Raw genomic sequence first — 17,482 nt, forward strand, 5'->3', positions numbered from 1 at the left:
GGCTCTGGTGCTGGCCTAATTGATGGGTTTGACCTTCAAGTGGACACACAGCAGATCTCCAAGAGTGTGACATTATGAAAAACTAGATAAAGGGGACAATCAGAAGAGAATCACGTGGCCAGAGCTAATTCCTGCTTCATAAGTAACCTTTAAACATGTGGGATATTCTTGATGAAGACAGGATTTAAACCTTTTAAGAAGGACAAATTATTTGAACAAATGCTGTTAACTTGCTACTTGTCGATGATCAACAGCTGAACCAATAAATCAGAGCACTTTCCATCTTGAATTATCTGTGTGAATCTACAGGAATAACTGCCCCATGTTCCTTCCATAGTAACCTAAACCTATCCCCTATCCACTCTCTGATCAGATTTTTCTAAGTTTTTCTTAAGTCAAAATATGGCTACCATCAATAACACAGACAACAAAAAATGCTGGTGGGGCTGTGGAGAAAAAGGAACCCTTATACACTGTTGGTGAGAATGTAAATTAGTGCAACAGCTTGGAAAGTAATATGGAGGTCCCTCAAAAAACTAAAAATAGAACTGCCATATGATCCAGCGATACCATTCCTGGGCATACATCCAAAGGAATGTACTCCATGTTTATTGTAGCATTATTCACGTTAGCCAAGCTTTGGAAACAGCCCAGATGCCCCACGACAGATGAATGGATTAAGAAAATGTGATATATATACACAATGGAGTTTTATTCGGCTATAAAGAAGAATGAAATTAATGTTGTTTGCAGTTAAATGGATGAAACTGGAGAACTTCATGTTGAGAAAAGTAAGCCAGGCTCAAACAGTCAAAGGTCATGTGTTTTCCCTCACATATGGAAGCTAGATCTATAAATTAAATGTATATATTGATACATATATGATCATATATAAACATACATATATATATAGTGGGAGAGGGAAGACAACTTATTAGTGACTCTGTCTAAGGGGACTACAGGAGGCATGAGGGGAAGAAAATGTTAGAGAATGAAAAATATTGAAACAACTAATTTATATATGAATATAATAGAATGCACTGTACGGCAAGCTGTTGAATATTAGAGGAGCATAGTGCTAGAGAAAGAATAAGTAATGGGAGGTTAATTTGATTACAGCATGATATATGCAGGCCTGAAGTTCCAAGGTGAACCCCTTTGGACCATCAATATACATTTTTTTAAATGGAGGAGGGTAAAATTGTTCTTTTCCAGGGGAGGGTATTAGTGGGAGGGGTAGGCATAAGGAAAGGGTGAATGAGGGTGACTATGGTGGTTGTATTTTGTATTCGTATATTAAAATAGAATAATGAAACTTGTTGAAATTGTTTTAAGAAGGAGAAAGGGAAAGAGGGAGAACAATGACAGGGGTAAATCTAACTAAGACATATTGTAAGCACATATGTAAATTTCATGATGTATTCTTCTATACAGTTATTATATGCTAATAATTTTTTTAAAGTCTGCCTTGAGTGTGACAGTGAACTGAGGGTAATATATCAAGAGCACCAGACTAGAGTGTATTTACTTAAGAATGTAAGTTTGATTGCCTGCTTTGTAAGCCCCAGAATTCTCTGTGAAGGTAAAATGTGAACCAGCAACCTGGTCATCATTGACTTTTGGCCCAGATTGGCAGCAGAGACTGGGACCTTCCACTCTTTTTGCTGAGCTGGAAAGCAGTGTGGGAATGGAGGGAGGGTCCCTCTTTCCCCTCCTTGTCAAAGAGGATATTGATCATATCCTTTTCCTCCAGGTCATCACAGGGCTGGCCGTTCCAGGAAAAGCGACTCTTCCTAACGAGCCCCAGGAACACAACTCTACTGCTGTGCAGTAAGTAGTGTGTGGCATGGCTCCTTCCTGTCCTCTCCTCAGGGATCTCAGCAGAAACCCCTCTGCTCTTGTGAAGGCACAGCCTTGCTTGGTCTTCTGTCTGTTGGAAGGGTTAAGTCAAAAGAAAAGTTTTGGGGTACAGAATACAAACATTCTGCCTGCAGTTTGTATGGTATTGAATGCACTCCCTATGCCGCTACAAGATAATTATCCCAAATGTACCTGTTAGTACCTTGCATGAAATGGTTCAGTGGTTTCTGGCTGCTCCATAACTTTAGTGTCACACTGACCTCCAGGGATTGTTGTTGGAACAAAGGAGGCCTGTGGGGGCAGGTATAGGTCACGGTCACTACACACTGATATGACTCTTCCTTCTTCCTTCCAGCTTCATAACCAGCTTTGCCCTGACCCCAGAGCTTCATTTGGGCTCTTGACATCTTTGCTGTTTCTCCAGGCCAAGGACTGGGGGACACTCTCGCTGGAAAGGGGTGAGTGCCCATGACCTCTGGTAGGTAAGTAAAATGTAACTTACATAAGGTAGAAATGTTACCAGAACCTTCTTCTCCAGTGAGGAGGTCTCCAAAATGGAGAAGGCCTTCAGTTAGCCCTTAGGTACCTAGTTCATGATGTTATCACAAAAAGATTTTTAGGAAACATCAAGGTAGAGACTGAGGAAGTTTATTAGTAAAGTAAAGCAAAGGAAAGATAGAAACAGAGTACCATCCCAGACACATCTGACAACAGGTGCAATTAATGCTCTAACATTAGGGGTATTTATGGTGAAAAAGTATTAGGGACTGGCTCAAATTCACCTTAGGAAAAGTGTTCCCCTTTGTTTTGACAGCTAGTATAACCAGTCATTTTTGCTGTTACATTGTCTGATCAATTAGTTCCAAAGATTTCAAGGTTGGTTTACTCATTAAATTTGGGTCACTATGACATAGATATTTGAACATTTCTTTAAACAAAGGATGGGTTTTGCCAGATACTCCTTTAAGACAGGTGTCCATCCTTGTGATAAGTATTTTTCTGTAGATATTTTTTGTGCCCAGAAGAGTCACTTTCCCAAGACTTCCTCCACCCCCATACGCGTCTTTTCTTTTAAGATATCCTTGTGCAGTTCTCAGAGTGAACTAATTATTTTTGGGCAAGTGGACAAGGTAGGTGGAGAGAACTGTTCTTTCTTCCTTTTTTTTTTCTTTTTTAAGAAATGTTACTACTTATTGAGGGGTGTAAAATTTAAAGTAAAGAAAGCAGTATGTTTTTAATCATTTGTGCAATGCTTTTTTGTAAATTCCTGGTTGCTGTTTCTCAAACCTCAATTTCCCTGATCTATGCTGCTGCAGAAGAAGGACTGGAAAAGGCAGGTCCTTCTCTACATAGAAATTACTCACTTGAGTCACACTTTCCTCCACAATACAGCACTACCCAGCTGCCAAACAAATGGCTTTACAACAAGGTTGAACCTTGTTTTGATTATGGGGGATTGCTTAAAATTGAAGAATAACTTCCACACTTCTGTCAGTAATGAGAAAGACAGGGCTGACATCATTGTTACTTATTTTTTTAAGCATATTTAGTATTTATCAGAACATCAAGAGGGCATCATTTCTTACCTCAGGGACTTCCAGGATAATGCACTGAAGGTGTTTGTGAAAGCAAACCAGATGATGCGTGGTATACAATATAAAAGTGGGGTCCTCGCTTGGAGTTTCCCACTCTAGATCCTATTAATCATTCATTATTGATCCCTCATTCTAAAGATGGAGGGTGACATTGTAGGTGTCTTTTGGGATGTTTGCACAGCTGATCAATAGCCTGTGGGTTCCCACTAACATCCAGGGGTGGGACTCAGCAGCTCTGTGTTTTACAGGTCAATGATTCTTTGGAACCACTGAGCTAGGTCAGTCATCAGGAAATCCAAGCCTGGGCTCAGACTTCCAGTCAATCTGGGAGACTTTCTTGAATGGAAGAAAGAGGGTCATTTCTTAAACTTACCATGGACTCTAAGCTCAAAGACAGTAAGTGAGACCTGGAGGGAGGCAGTCCAAGTGGCTGTGTGCTTATTTTTTCTCCCTTGTTGGACGTGGGTCAGAGATACAGACTTCTGTGACTAGCTAGAGGTGAGTGTTCCTTAAAAGGAACATCCCCAACTCAGTCACTATTACCAATTCCAACACTGTAGGGGACAGCATAAGCTTGTGAGATGTGGCACATGAGCTGGTGGCATCTCCAGACTGGTTTTAGCCACTGCTGTTCACCATGGTTCCTCAGGATAGCTGGCCCACTCCTATCTTCCCACCAATAAAAGATTTGGCCTATTAATAAATGCTTTCAGCAGGCCAAGGAAGCACTGAGCTATACATAGGTCAGCAGTTTGAAAATGCTACCCACATGTGTGGTAGCCTAGAAAAATCTAAACCCTTGAGGGCCAAGTATATATATTTGGATGTGGATACATTTCAGATTCACAAGTATTTGGCCAAGATCCAGAGATGCCTGTGTCCACTGCATACTTACAGATTCCTCTTCCTCATGGTCCATGACTTGCAACTCACTACCCACACCCTGGGATGATTTTACACCCTCTACTTCTTATATAGTTGACTGATTATCAGAGAGAGAGAGAGAGAGAGAGAGAGAGAGAGAGAGATCCATCGCTCCCCAATTCCTTTGTTATTTACTTATTCATCACATAGTTTATTGTGTTCCTGCTACAACTTGCCAGCAGCATCCTGGACCCCAAGGGCATGCGGAGAACAATACAGATGAAACCCTTGTGCCCATGGAGTTTCTGCTCTGGCAGAGACAAATATTGAATCAATGATTACTTCTGAGTGATGGAAGAGGTGAGTTGCTCTGAAGAGCTATCCAGGAAAATGAGGCTTGAATGGAATTCTTATAGATGCACATAGTTAAATGGGCCAAGATGTTTAGGATGGAATGAGTGCTCCAAGTAAAATACACAGTGTATTCAAGGGTCTTGTGGCAGAAGGTGGTGTAGCTGGCCCAGAGACAAGACTGGCAGCAAGTGTTGTTCATGGCTATTGTGCATAGTAAGGATTTGACTTTTAGTCTAAGAACAGTAAGAGTAATGAGAAGCCACTGAACTGTTTGAAGCTGGGAATTAAGGGGAAGAAGGTGTCCTCTTTGAAATGCATCGTGGTCCAGGTAAGGAATAACAGCAACTTCAACTAGGAGATGACCGTGAGGGTGGTAGGAAGGGATGGGTTTAGGAGTAACTGGGGAGGCAAAAGTAGTTCCATTTAGAAATGGATGTCTTCTGGATGTGCCCAATCTCCTCTGATATCAGAAGCTAAGCGGGATGGGCCTGGTTAGTACTTGGATGGGAGAAATGAATGTCTTATGGGGCATGGAGGAGGACAATGTGGAGGAGGGCTCTGAGGTTCAGACCTCAGAGCTGACACAAGCAGCTGCTGAGCCTTCCCTGGTCTCCACGCCACTCCACCCCTATGACTGACTTGCAAAATACAAACGACTCCATAAAAGTGGGCACTGGCCAGTGCACCCAAGGGAAAAAGGCCCCAGGGAGCCTGAGCACCAATGCTTCCAGCAGAGCACAGAAAACCCTTCCCTTATGCCAGCACTGCCCTTGCATGAGGCATCTCCAGGCCTAGGAGCAGGAAGTGAAGAAGGTGGAGTGAGGGAGGTGCTTTCTCTGTCATGTTGGCAGCCACACCAGCACAGTTCACCTCTGCTTAGGTGGCCAGTGTAGGATCCAGCTTTACCATGGTTTTCCTCCTCTGAACTTGGAATGAGGCCCAAGAGAAGCAGCAGCTTTAGAAAATCCGGGTAGAATGAGTACCCTCAACAAGATGGGATTCTAAGCCTCCCAATATTCTTCCATTTTCCTCAAAATTCAGGATGCAGTTCTGAAAGTGAACAGGTAGGTAGCATATAGGTGTAACACAGAAAGAGCCTCAGACAGACCTAACCCTGCCACAGTTTCTAGATGTCAAGTGTGCATACTTGGTCTCCTCCATGTCTGCTCCTGTGATCCAGGCTCTGGCCATGCTGGCCTTCCTTTATTTCCTGAAACACCCAACTATTTCCTACCACAGGGCCTTTGCCCTTGCTGCTGCCTCAGCCTATAATGCTGTTCTTCCTCTTTACATGGCTAATCCCTCTCAGTCTTCGGGCCTCAGCTTAAACATCCAATCCTTAACCATCTGACTAAGAGTAGCCTCTGACCCTCTCTGTCTGGCCCCCTCCTGTCTTAGTTCTTTGCTTTTATTTGCAAAGTGCTAATCATAATTTCCAATTATTTTCTTCACTGAGTTTTTTTGTGACTGGTATTTTTAGGTCATATTTTAGCTCTCACACAGAAGGAGAAGCTCCAGGGGCCTGGATCATGCCTGCCTGGTTCACTCTATGAGCTCAGTACCCTGTGCTCAGTGCTCAGTGCCTGGGGATGGGTCACTGTGTTTGTTGAAAGAATAAGTGAGTGAAAACATTTTTGACTAGATGATTGAAAGAATGAACAAGGGAAGGAAGGAAGGGAGGGAGGGAGGAAAAGAAGAAAAGAACCTGGTTCTGACCTCATTTACACTATTATTCTGACATCAAGAAACTTAGCAACTAGAGGGAAGAGAAGACTGAAAACATTTTTTTCTGTATTAACAGGATTATACAAAGGAGACGGACTGTGGACACCAAGGAAGAACCCTTGTCACTTGTCTATCTATGAGGTGATTCCCAACTTCCCAGTGAAGTTGTTTTAAAAAAAACATTTAACAACTGTATTAGCTTTGTAAATGTGAGTAAAATAGTCAAATGTACACTTGTAATATTTTTATTAGTATATATGGTACAAAGGGGTTTCCTTGTGACATTTCCATATGTGCACATAATGTGCTTTGATCAAATTCACTCCCTCTATGACACTTATAATATTTTATTCATTAATTATACAACAGACTCATGTATACAGTCATATGTTATAAAATAGTCATGCCTAATTACTGCTTTTGTCTCATGCTCATATTTCATGGCATGCTTTTTGAAACTTTTATTTTGAAACAAAAATAGACTCACAAGAAGATGCTAAGAAAATGCAGTCTTGTCCCACATACCCTTCCCTGGGTTCCTTGATAGCAGCACCAAACCAGCCCAGGAAATCGATGCTGGTGTTGTCCAGAGAGAGATTCACACATGAGCAGCTTCACACACATTCACTTGTGTTATGCGTGCTGTGCTTCTAGGTATGTGGTGTGCTGTATGTTTGTGGGTGTTGCACATGTGTGTGTTATGAGTCCTGTGTTATATGTATGTGTGTTGCATGTGTTTGTGTGTTCTGTGTAACACTGTACAACTCCATCATGCCTAGAGCTGCATGTAGCCAGCATCACAAGTAAGATTCTTAACTCCACTGTCACCACCACCACCAGGTTCCTCTTTGTGTCATTCTTCGATAGCCACCCCAACCCTTGGTCCCCTGCTCCTCACTGACAGTGACTGGTATGTTCTTCACCTTCATAGTTTTACCTCAGAAATGTCATACAAGAGGGATTGTGCACTTTGGAAACTTTCAGGGGTTTTTCTCACTCAGCATGGGTTGCTGCATGTATCAATACTTTTCTCCTTTTCATTGCCATGTAGTATTCCATACTGTAGAAAGACCACTTTGGTAACCATTCACCTCCTTGAAGGACATATTGGTAACTTTAAGTTTGGTGTGGTTATGAATAAAACATTTGTATGCAAATTTCCCTGTGAATACATTTTCACTTCTTTGAGCAGTTGGGCCACCCAGCTTTAAGACAAGCAGGAAATGGTTTTTTAGATGCTTCACGAGTTTCCCTAACATCAGGCTCTTCATCTCCACAATGTCACAAAATGTAAGGTTTATGCAAAGCAGTCTTTGAAATACATTGGGCTTCTACACGCATGGGTTCCACATTTATGGATTCAACCAACCATGGATTGAAAATATTTTTAAAAATTACACCTGTACTGAGAATGTACAGACTTTTTATCCTTGTCATTATTCCCTGAGTAACACAGTACACCACTATTTTCATAGCACTTGCATTGTATTAGGCTTTAGAGGCCACACAGAGATGATTTGAAGTACACTGGGCCAGGTGCAGAGGTGTGCAAATACTGCCCCATGTCACATGAAGGGCTTAGGTATCCGTGGATTTTGTTGTTTTCAGGGAGTCCTGGAACCAATTTCCCATGGACACCAAGGAACAATTTTACTTATTTTTGATGTTGAAAGTAGCAACTGCACACTCCCAACTTTGAAGCCATTGCCAAGATGTTCTTATCATCCTTCCTGAAAATTCCTCTGTTCAAACTCAAATTGTACCAACTGAGATCACTTCAGGCCAATGCATTTTCTCCAAAGACTATTTTATTTCATAAAATAGAATAATTCCAGGCCTGTTGTATTAAGGACTTACTCCTTGCTTGAATAAAGACACATTCCCCTCTCTGAGGGCTAACTCAGACACAAAGAAATGGTGACATCTGGGTAGACAGTGGGAATGGGAGAAGTGTGGCCAACTCTCCACGGATGGGAACCCAGGATAAGTAAACACTGATGAGAGGACAGGAGAGGATGGAGATGCAGGGCTTCCCACAAAAGGGCAGACATACTCAAACTCTTGATCAAGAAATTGTATGCAATTTCAGGGTCTCTATGTAATATGGACCAGCCAGGGCCAACTACAATTTCAATGACATAATTTTCCACAGGTGACAATAATCTTGCTTATAGCTTCCAGGAATCCCTAAGCCTTTGTCTGATTTTCATTTAATTGAACCTTTTATTCATCAGCAACATCCACTCTCAGATATTAAATACACTGTTATGAGAGTTCAATAGTATTCACTGCTCTGTGCAGCAATTCCACTTTGTAATTTAGAGTGAAAGAAATGACATCATCATTCCCAATCATCAGTAACCACCCCCTACGCACACCCACAGTGGTGGACACTGAGGACACAGATGAGTCCAATTAAATCCTTGTGTTGCTCAGCCTTGTTAAGATAGGTAAGCAGAGTTTGTGACATCATTCAAGTCTCAGAAATCTGTGGGCTGTAAGCTCAGGTTTGAGCACAAACTAGTCCCTACTCCCAGAGGGAATTGTGATTTTTTTTCTCAATATTTTCTCCTTCCCCACATACCCAGCTTTATCACAGTATGACTGTCAAATAAAAATGGGATACATTTACGGGGTACAATGTGACCATCTGATACACACACACAAAACCAAGCTGACTAACATATCCATTACCTCTGTGTGAGTGCACATGCACCCTCAGAACACTTAAGGCCTACTTTCTCAGCAAATTTCAAGACATGATATCCATTAAGAAGGATGAAATTGTGCTGTTTGCTAGAAAATGGATGGAACTAGAGATCTTCATGGTAAGGGAACATTATGGTCTCATAAAGACAAGTGTTTCATGTTTTCTCTCATTTGTGGAAGCTAGGGGAAACAAAACAAATCAAAACAAAACAAAACAAAAACCAAGGTCTCCTTAAAGGGGATTTATAGGGAAGTGGAAGGGGAAGGATGGAGGGGAAATAAGAAAAAGTAACAGGGGAGGTGATGTGATTGAAGTACATTATGTGTGTGTGTGTGTGTGTGTGTGTGTAGATGTCATTATGAAACCACTTACTTTGTACACATCAATTAAAAAAAACACAGTAGTTTGGTTGTTTTGTTTTGTTTTGGTGGTTAGGATCCAACCAAGGACCTTGCATAGTGCTAGGCAAGTGCTCTACCACTCGGCTACATCTCCAGCCTATAATGGATTCTCATTAATTTCAGTCACCTTGCTACTGAAGACCCAATGGTCTCCAGTCCATATAAATGAGAATTTGTATTTTTTGACTCACATTTCCCCTTCTCCCTCCCTCCCCGGCCCCTGATAACCTCCAATCTACTCTCTGTGACTGAGTTCTACTGATTTTAGATTCCATATGTAAGGGAGATTTTGTATTATTTATCTTTCCATGCCTGGCTTACTTTACTTACCACAATGTTCTTCAAATTCATTCATATTGTCCCAAGTGAGAGAATTTCCTTCTCTCTTTAAAACTGAATTATATTCCATTGTATGTATAATATTATATGTGTGTGTGTGTGTGTGCGTGCGTGTATGTGCATATCCATATATATGCATGGACTTGTAAGAACTGGAAAAGAATCCACAGCCCTGGTGGCACTCCAGATTTTCTTATGGTTGTGATGGGGCCAAGGAGCCTGAGCGATGCCTTATGGGCTTTGGAAAGAGAGGAGTCCAACAGTACTGACTAAGGCAGTGCTGATGTTTAAAGGCAAGGAAATGCTGCCAGCAATAGCCACAGTGACAACCACAGTCCGAGATGCCCCTTTCAGGCCCCCAGACTTCTAGAATTCTTGAGCAATCCAAGAGAAGAAAAGAGGATCTGGGAAAATGAAAAATACTAGACCAGAACTAGCTTTGATTCCAATTAACAAAGTAAAAAAGCTATGGTATCTGTACCCAGCAGGAGTGAATTATGCTTCTGCACTGAACTGATGCTTAGGAAATGTCTCTTCTCCCCACCACATGAGCATTTTTATGCTTAACCAGAACTATAATTATCCAGATTTGGATGTATGAGTATGTCTGGCATGTTCACAGAGCTTAGCCTTCAGTCATACATTCCTGTTTAAAGGGAGAGGAATGGGAAATTCACATTGGGGAGAATGAGGTACTTAAAGAACATGTGGTGAACGGTGACAACGGGGGATAAAGCAACTCAGTGAGATGTGTTGGGGACAGTGTGAGGTGAGCACATAGAGAACAAAAAAGCTGCAAAGGTAGAAGTTCCAGAATGCATTAACAAGTGAGGAAATAACTGGACAGTGGTTGAACACTGATGTGCATCAGAATCCATGTTTCTGCAACAGACCATGAAACTCCTACATTCCCAAGGCAAAGGCAGGAAGGACCCTGGTCTTGGACTATTCCACACACCATTCAATACCACCTGAGGCCCAGTTATGTTTTTGTACTTTCCTAGGTAAATGCATATGGTGGCCATGGTTTTATTGGTCTTGCAGAGCTTGTGCTGTTGTATCTGCTGGTTGTGAACCCAAGCCTGATGACTGAAGGGTAGGAGACTGAGAGATTATAGTTATTCTTAATGTGTGTGTGTTTAAAAAATCAGAAGCCAATAAATGAGCTTCTTTCTACCAGCTTCTCTTTAGATGTCAGGTGTACTTTATTTGATAGGTACCATGTAAATTCTAAAAGAAATGAGGAATGCTGGAAAAAAGTTGAGGTTGCTAAGTGTTCATCAGCCTTGACCTAATGGGAGTTTAATGCTAAAGGCACAATTTATCTTAAATCTCTTAAATTATATGTGTATATATATATATATATATATATATATATATATATGATGAGGCAAAAATAACTGTATAACTTCAAGAACCACATAGTGTATATTACATAGTGCCCAAACTCCTGCAGGTTTGCTGCCTTCTCTACTGGAAGAGTATGCCTTTTGCCTTGAAATCAAGAATAGTAGCTATATACAAACACATCTCATATTTGTTACACCATATTTCCAAAGTATTTTCACATATATCTCACTAATCTTCCAACGTCGTGGCTTACACTTATTAAGAGGTGAAGTAATATTGCCAAGGTAACACATTTTGCAAAGAATTTGAACCAAGATTTTTTTCACTACAAATTAGTGCTTGATGTATCATATAGGTCTGCTTCCCTAAAAAAAATTGGAATGCCAGTTTTATACATGTAATTTGATTAAGTCTCAAATCCAACTGGATAGGTTATTTCTCCCACTTAGAAAGGAGAAAGCAGCCCAGAGACAGAAAATCTTTTCCTTATAGTAACATAGCTTATAATGGGTGCCCTAGTGCTAGAGTAGAAGTCTTCTGGTTTAATTCACAGGTATGTCTACTTTCTGTAAGTGTATGTGTAAACCTGAGTCCTGTAACACTTTAAGAAATCACCCCAGAATGTAATAAATACAACACTTTAACCAAACCCAGGAGTGCCTATTCTCAGAGCACAAAAACCTTGGATGAGTGACTGACTGGGCCAGCAGCTTATCAGGGAGATGATTAGTATACTAGCTGGTGCCAAGGAGCCCCAAGTCTTCTGCCAGTTAGGTCCATGGCTCTGTGCTAGGCTAAGGAGATCAGGCTGTGCCTTCCCACAAGGAGATGCACTGAATTTTCCTCCTGTGGCCTCTTTGCCCTATTGAGGCTGCCTCAGGTATTTCATACTATCCCAGATTTGGTAGCTCAGTGCTCTTAGTGTGTGATAAATGCCTAGGTGGGTATCCAATGGCTTCTGTAACAAATACCAAAAGCTAGAAAACAACAGAAATGTATTCACTCACCATTCTGGAAGCCAGGAGTTGAAAGCAAGATGTTGGCCAAGCCATATTCTCTCCAATAGCTCCAAGGGAGGATCCTTCCCTGCCTTCTGCAGCTTCTAATGTTTGCTGACATACAGTGGCATTCCTTGGCTTGCAGATATATCATTTCAGTCACATGGCCTCCCCCTTCCCCTGTATGTTTCACATTGTCAGCCTGTGTGTCTGTTTCTGTGCCCAAATTTCCCACTTTTATAAAAATATCAGTCATATTGGATTAGGACCCACCCTAACTTGATTACATTTTCACCATCCTATTTCTAAATGTGGTCATTTTCTGAGATACTGTTCAGTCCCTGACATAATCCTTTCTGGGCTCACTTGGTTGGGGAACATCCCTGGCTCAAACTCCACTGATGTAACTGTGGTTGATGAAGAAAAAGACCCAGGCTTGGCATAGTGGATGTTCCATCTTGGTCATTGTTTGGTAAATATTTTCAACTTAACTCTATTGTGCACCTGAAATTCCAACAGAAAGCCAAAGTCCCACCTCAAGAAGTAACTGTTATGAAATAAGGCAAGGCTCCCTTTCTCCATTGTTTGCAAGTGCTCATTGCTCTGTCTTTATTCACACTAGTACATGATAAAAATAATTCACAAGATATTAGAAGAGAAATCAATCACAGCTCACATGCTATGTCCTTCCTGTAAGTTTGAGATTGAGTAGTTGATTCCAGATGCACCATGAGACCTCTCCCCAAGGTCATAAAAGAAAGCTTGAGCCAGAACCAGAATGACTGACATCAGTTCTGCCTCAAATTCTTCTTTCTCTATGTTTCATTGCTATTCGGTAACAAAAAGATGAACGCCACTCAGGAAGATCAGAGGAAGCACTTAGTAGGCACAGGCTTGAACATCTCCTTGATTCCTGACCTGCCTCAGGCCAGTCACTGGCCTCTTTGCTTCCTCCTGAGCCATCTCATGCCATCTTCTCATGAATGTCCACCACGGACAGGATTGCCCACCTGGACATGAGTACAAGCTTAGCAGCTTATCATATCCATCTTTATGACCAGCCATGTCCCTGGATCCATGATTCCGTTTGCCAAGGTATGTGAGATGGCGCATGTGTGGCACACAGTAAATGTTTGATAAAGGTCAGCTCTGGTTGCAGTGGTGATGAGGGTGTGATAAGCTTAATGTCCAGGTGCTCTAGTGTGATCATTTCTGATATGGAGCTTAAGCAATGAGCTCAATGCAATCATGAGTAAGTTCTCACTCAATTAAGCTTGTTTGTGCAGGATGGTGCCAACACAGTGAAGGCTGCCACCATTGCTCTAGGCCTATTCTATGTTCGGTTGAATAGGTGCTTACTCTAAACCACGCCCTGTGTTGAGTAATTCAGGCCCAAATCAGCCCTGCAGAGGTCACACCTTCAGTCATACTTTGACTGTCTGTGATTTTGTAAACCCGAAGCCATTTAGTTACTTTGTCCTCAGCTCCACCATCCGGAATGTTGGCTCTAGCAAAATTCTAGAACTGAGATTCATTTTTGTATTACTTTTTGCTTCTCTGAAATTCTCTCTGTGATCACATGCTTCATTTCATGACAAGGATGTCCTCAGAAGCTGAATTAGAGACAGAGCAGGCTGTCTAAATTCCCTGTCTGAGCACTGACATAATATGCCACTTTCCAACTGAGAAGTCTGTACCATTTGCCTAGAGTTGTGCAGGTTTGTGATGCCATTTTCCCAGTTGAATTATTAAGAGCACCCTTTTCACATTATATGATTGCATCAGCCTTCTGACATACTGGCACTCAGTCTGTTCTGTTCATGTCTCTGGGTCCCAGTTCAGAGTCACATAACACCCACCCTAAACTCCTGGGTGGTAGTTCTGGGTTGGACTTCATCTCCCAGACCTGTGGGCACATGAAAAAGGGGTCCCTCATCATGGTTACTGTTCTTGTAGATGTATACTTCTCTTTCCCAGAGCCAGGGAGGGGTGGAGTGAGGAGGAAAAAGGGACAGGAGGAAAGGAGGGGAAGAAGGGACAGGAGGAAGGCAAGGCAAGAGTCAGAAGTATAAGGGCCCCGAGAGGGATGAGAACTGTGCAGGTAGGTATGCTGGAGAGAAGGAAGCACCTTTCAGTCAGCTGTGCATCTTAGAACTCAGAAGTCCTGCAACTGTGGGCTCCTAACAGCATTATCTTCAAATGCAAGCATTTGTTATTTAAGGGATGCTGCAAATAAACTTCCATGTCCTTAGCTCCACCATGAACCAAGATTCAGGTGGGCACCTGCCTACTTCATGTGTGAATTCTGACATATACAGGAAAGAATTTTAATGGAAAATAGCATCACAAAACAGACCACATGTCACATTTACAAGGTAGTATTTTCCATTTCTGGGTAAATTATAATGAGAAGAAGTTCTTTGTCCAAAATCCCTTCCATGGGCCAACTGGTAATTTGGTAAACAGAGAATGTGCTAGAAATTACTTTGGAAAGGATTTTCCATCACTTCATGAAGGTTTGGGAAAGTAGGCAATCACACTGACATAAAGACAGGACATTATCCTTCTGGATAATGGAAGTCCCTGGAAGGCTTCCTGCTGCTACTTTCAAGGCATTTTTTATTAAAAACAAAACAAAACAAAATCCTGACCTCCCTGAGTGTGGCTTCTGACTTTTGAAAGGTGTGTATTTGATTTTTTAAAGGTTATTCCAATAAAGAGACATGGTACTTCAGTTGAGATTTCTCAAAAGAAATTAATCTCCCAATTGATAGTGTGTGGTTTGTGTTTAGAGCTCAACATTACTGTAGGATGAGACCAAGTATATATATGTGGCTTCTCAAAAGCCACCAGAGCCAAGCCACAGGGACAAACTTGCAGTGGCAGGACAAACAAGGAAAGGAAAAACACAGCCCCTTGCTTGCTTGCTGAGGGTAGGCGAAATCTTTGGTGTAAACAAAATCCTGCTGTTCTTAGAATGCAGCCTCCAGGCAAGGAATTGAGCCAAGTTCATCAATCCCCAAAACCACACGGTGAGGCCTTAAGTTTCCTACCAGTAATGATTCAATTCATGTCTAGATTGTTAGTAATTTCACTATTAACATGATATTCATTATAGAACAGTTATTGTCTGCTCGTATTTGTTATCTGTGGAGTATATGGTAGTCAAAGAAGGCATTTTTCTTTCTCAAGGAAGCAAAGTAATAGCTCCATGTTTGTTTGTTTATGAATTGCCAATGTCTCTTACATACAAGGTCAAGAGAATTGTCTTAGGTCCATATGCTATGAACTAGAAACAGTATTGGCTGATAATGAGGTACTAGACCTCAGCATGTGGGAAAAGAGGCCAGTCCTTCTGAAAGTTGCACCATGACTGCTGTGGGCATTTCACCAGTACAAAACTCAGCTCTGAGTTGACATCAGAATGAATACCATTTCTTATTTATGTTATTTATGTTAATAAATACTGACAAACAATAAGCTCATTTTCAAAATATTGATTGGCATTTTTGACATTTTTATCTTCAAGCAGATTGCATAGACATTATTGGCTACCTTGTGCTGCTTCTATAAGGGAGATATTTGCAAAATCAGAGACTTGACAAATACAGAGTGTAGCCCAGCCAGTTGATTTCCCCAGTTCTCTTTCTATGGCTGGGTGATTTTTTTTTTTTCACAATTTCAAGAACTGAGAAGAGTATGGTACAGTTCTCCCTTCTATGACATTCTCTTGCAATCTGAATTGTGGACAATCTGTCATAGTTTTCTTTGTTACAGTTTTCATGTGAGTTAATGGGTTCTCTTTGAAATCTCAGATGCTGGCAAAAAAGAAAAAGAAAAATGTGTTTATTAGAAAGAAAAATAGCGATGATACATATTAGAGGGACCACCTCTCCCTCGAGTACTGGGGCAGGAGTTAGGCATTGTTAGAGCATTGTTAAATGCTGTTAATGCACTGTCAAAGTCAACAATAGGCCTTCATTGTAACCCTTTTGTTGTTTATTTTTCCTTTAAATAAGGTAAGATGTTGGGGACCAGTGTGATTTGACTTCCTAATTGATAGCCATTAGACTTTTGTCTGGTGCTCTGCTGCTTCCAGGAAGGACTATCAGCCAAGTAGCCCTCATTCCAGCTGCTTTGAATACTGCACAGACACCTTGTGGAAGCTACATTGCAACCACAGTTGCTTTTTACTGAAGCCCAACTCTGGCTTCTGATGGCACTGCCACAGCTGTTTCAGACAGCTTACATCAGCCTTTTTCCCATCACAAGCCTCAGTGAACTCTAGACGACCTTCCAGTCATTTTCACCCATGCTAGAAGGGAAGCACATCCCCTCCTGGCCCAGCAAAAGGGCTATAATTGGTGCAAATACAGTCCTTTATTTGTATGATGGTCTGCTGTGATTAGTACAGACATCCTTGCTATACCTTCTCTCTGGCTAAATAAGTGAGGTCCACTCACTTTTCAAGTCAGTGGGTGACACCCTCCTGTGCTACACCTTGGTGTTGCAACATTAGGCCCAATAAAAAGGCTTCCCTTGAGTGGTCTTTTTTGTTGTGGTGGTTGGCCTACTTTTGAACTTCACCATTAGTACACCACAATGAGCTGGTAACAGAAAGAGAAGAAAAGAGAATGATGGAAGCAACAGTTGAGTGACAGCTGCAGCAAAGGTGGTAACAGTAGCGATGGAGGTAGCAGCAGTTAAGAGATGCAGTTGAAGAGTTCCAGAGAGCAGCTGTGACAAAACTGATGTAGGCTGGGAGAGAGAAACAGCAGAGACAATGAGGAATGAGGGTGGAAGTAGAAAGAAGGGGCAGAGACCTAAGGCTGAGGAAAGACAGAAGACTATAAAGACCCAAAGAGAAGAAACCTCAGGCCATGGTTGCTAGAAGAGTTCCAGAGAGCTGCCAAGCCTTAAGGGCCAAGAATTTCAAACACCCTAGGCCCATGATCCATAATACTAGTTGCTGCCAAGAGCTGAGGATCTTGACACTATAGGCCTGAGAGCTGTTAACACTAGCAGCTATTAAGGAGCTAAGGATCCCAACACCACAGGCCAAAGAGAGGTAACACTTATTGTCAAGGGGTAAAGGTACCAGCACACAAGGCCTGCACAAGAGCTGTAACACTGGTAGGTGCCATCTACTGCTGCTTGCTATTGTCTACTGCTGCTACAGTTCACTGCTGTTGGAAGCAGAGGATTGCAATAGTTCTAAGTGCCAGAGTGCTGGTGGTTAATGTCCAGGGCAATAAGCAACCAACTGGAGTACCTAAAGCCATAAGT

The 17,482-nt window shown here is 41.7% G+C and overlaps 1 long non-coding RNA gene across 5 annotated transcripts; it reads left to right on the forward strand.

Annotated features, from left to right (window-relative positions):
* The first annotated feature begins 1,767 nt into the window (after positions 1-1,767).
* LOC141423342 (uncharacterized) lies at positions 1,768-6,629 on the forward strand. Of its 5 annotated transcripts, none has more exons than XR_012448126.1 (5): positions 1,768-1,830; positions 2,216-2,342; positions 3,704-3,851; positions 4,530-4,679; positions 6,475-6,629. It is a non-coding gene; the product is annotated as an uncharacterized lncRNA (long non-coding RNA). The 5 variants fall into 5 exon arrangements; XR_012448127.1 differs by lacking the exon at positions 1,768-1,830 and adding an exon at positions 1,837-1,966; XR_012448130.1 differs by lacking the exon at positions 1,768-1,830 and adding an exon at positions 1,837-1,966 and having other exon boundaries at positions 2,216-2,318.
* Positions 6,630-17,482: the final 10,853 nt, after the last annotated feature.

Source organism: Castor canadensis, chromosome 5 (assembly GCF_047511655.1).
Source record: "Castor canadensis chromosome 5, mCasCan1.hap1v2, whole genome shotgun sequence".
NCBI classification, from domain to species: Eukaryota; Metazoa; Chordata; class Mammalia; order Rodentia; family Castoridae; genus Castor; species Castor canadensis.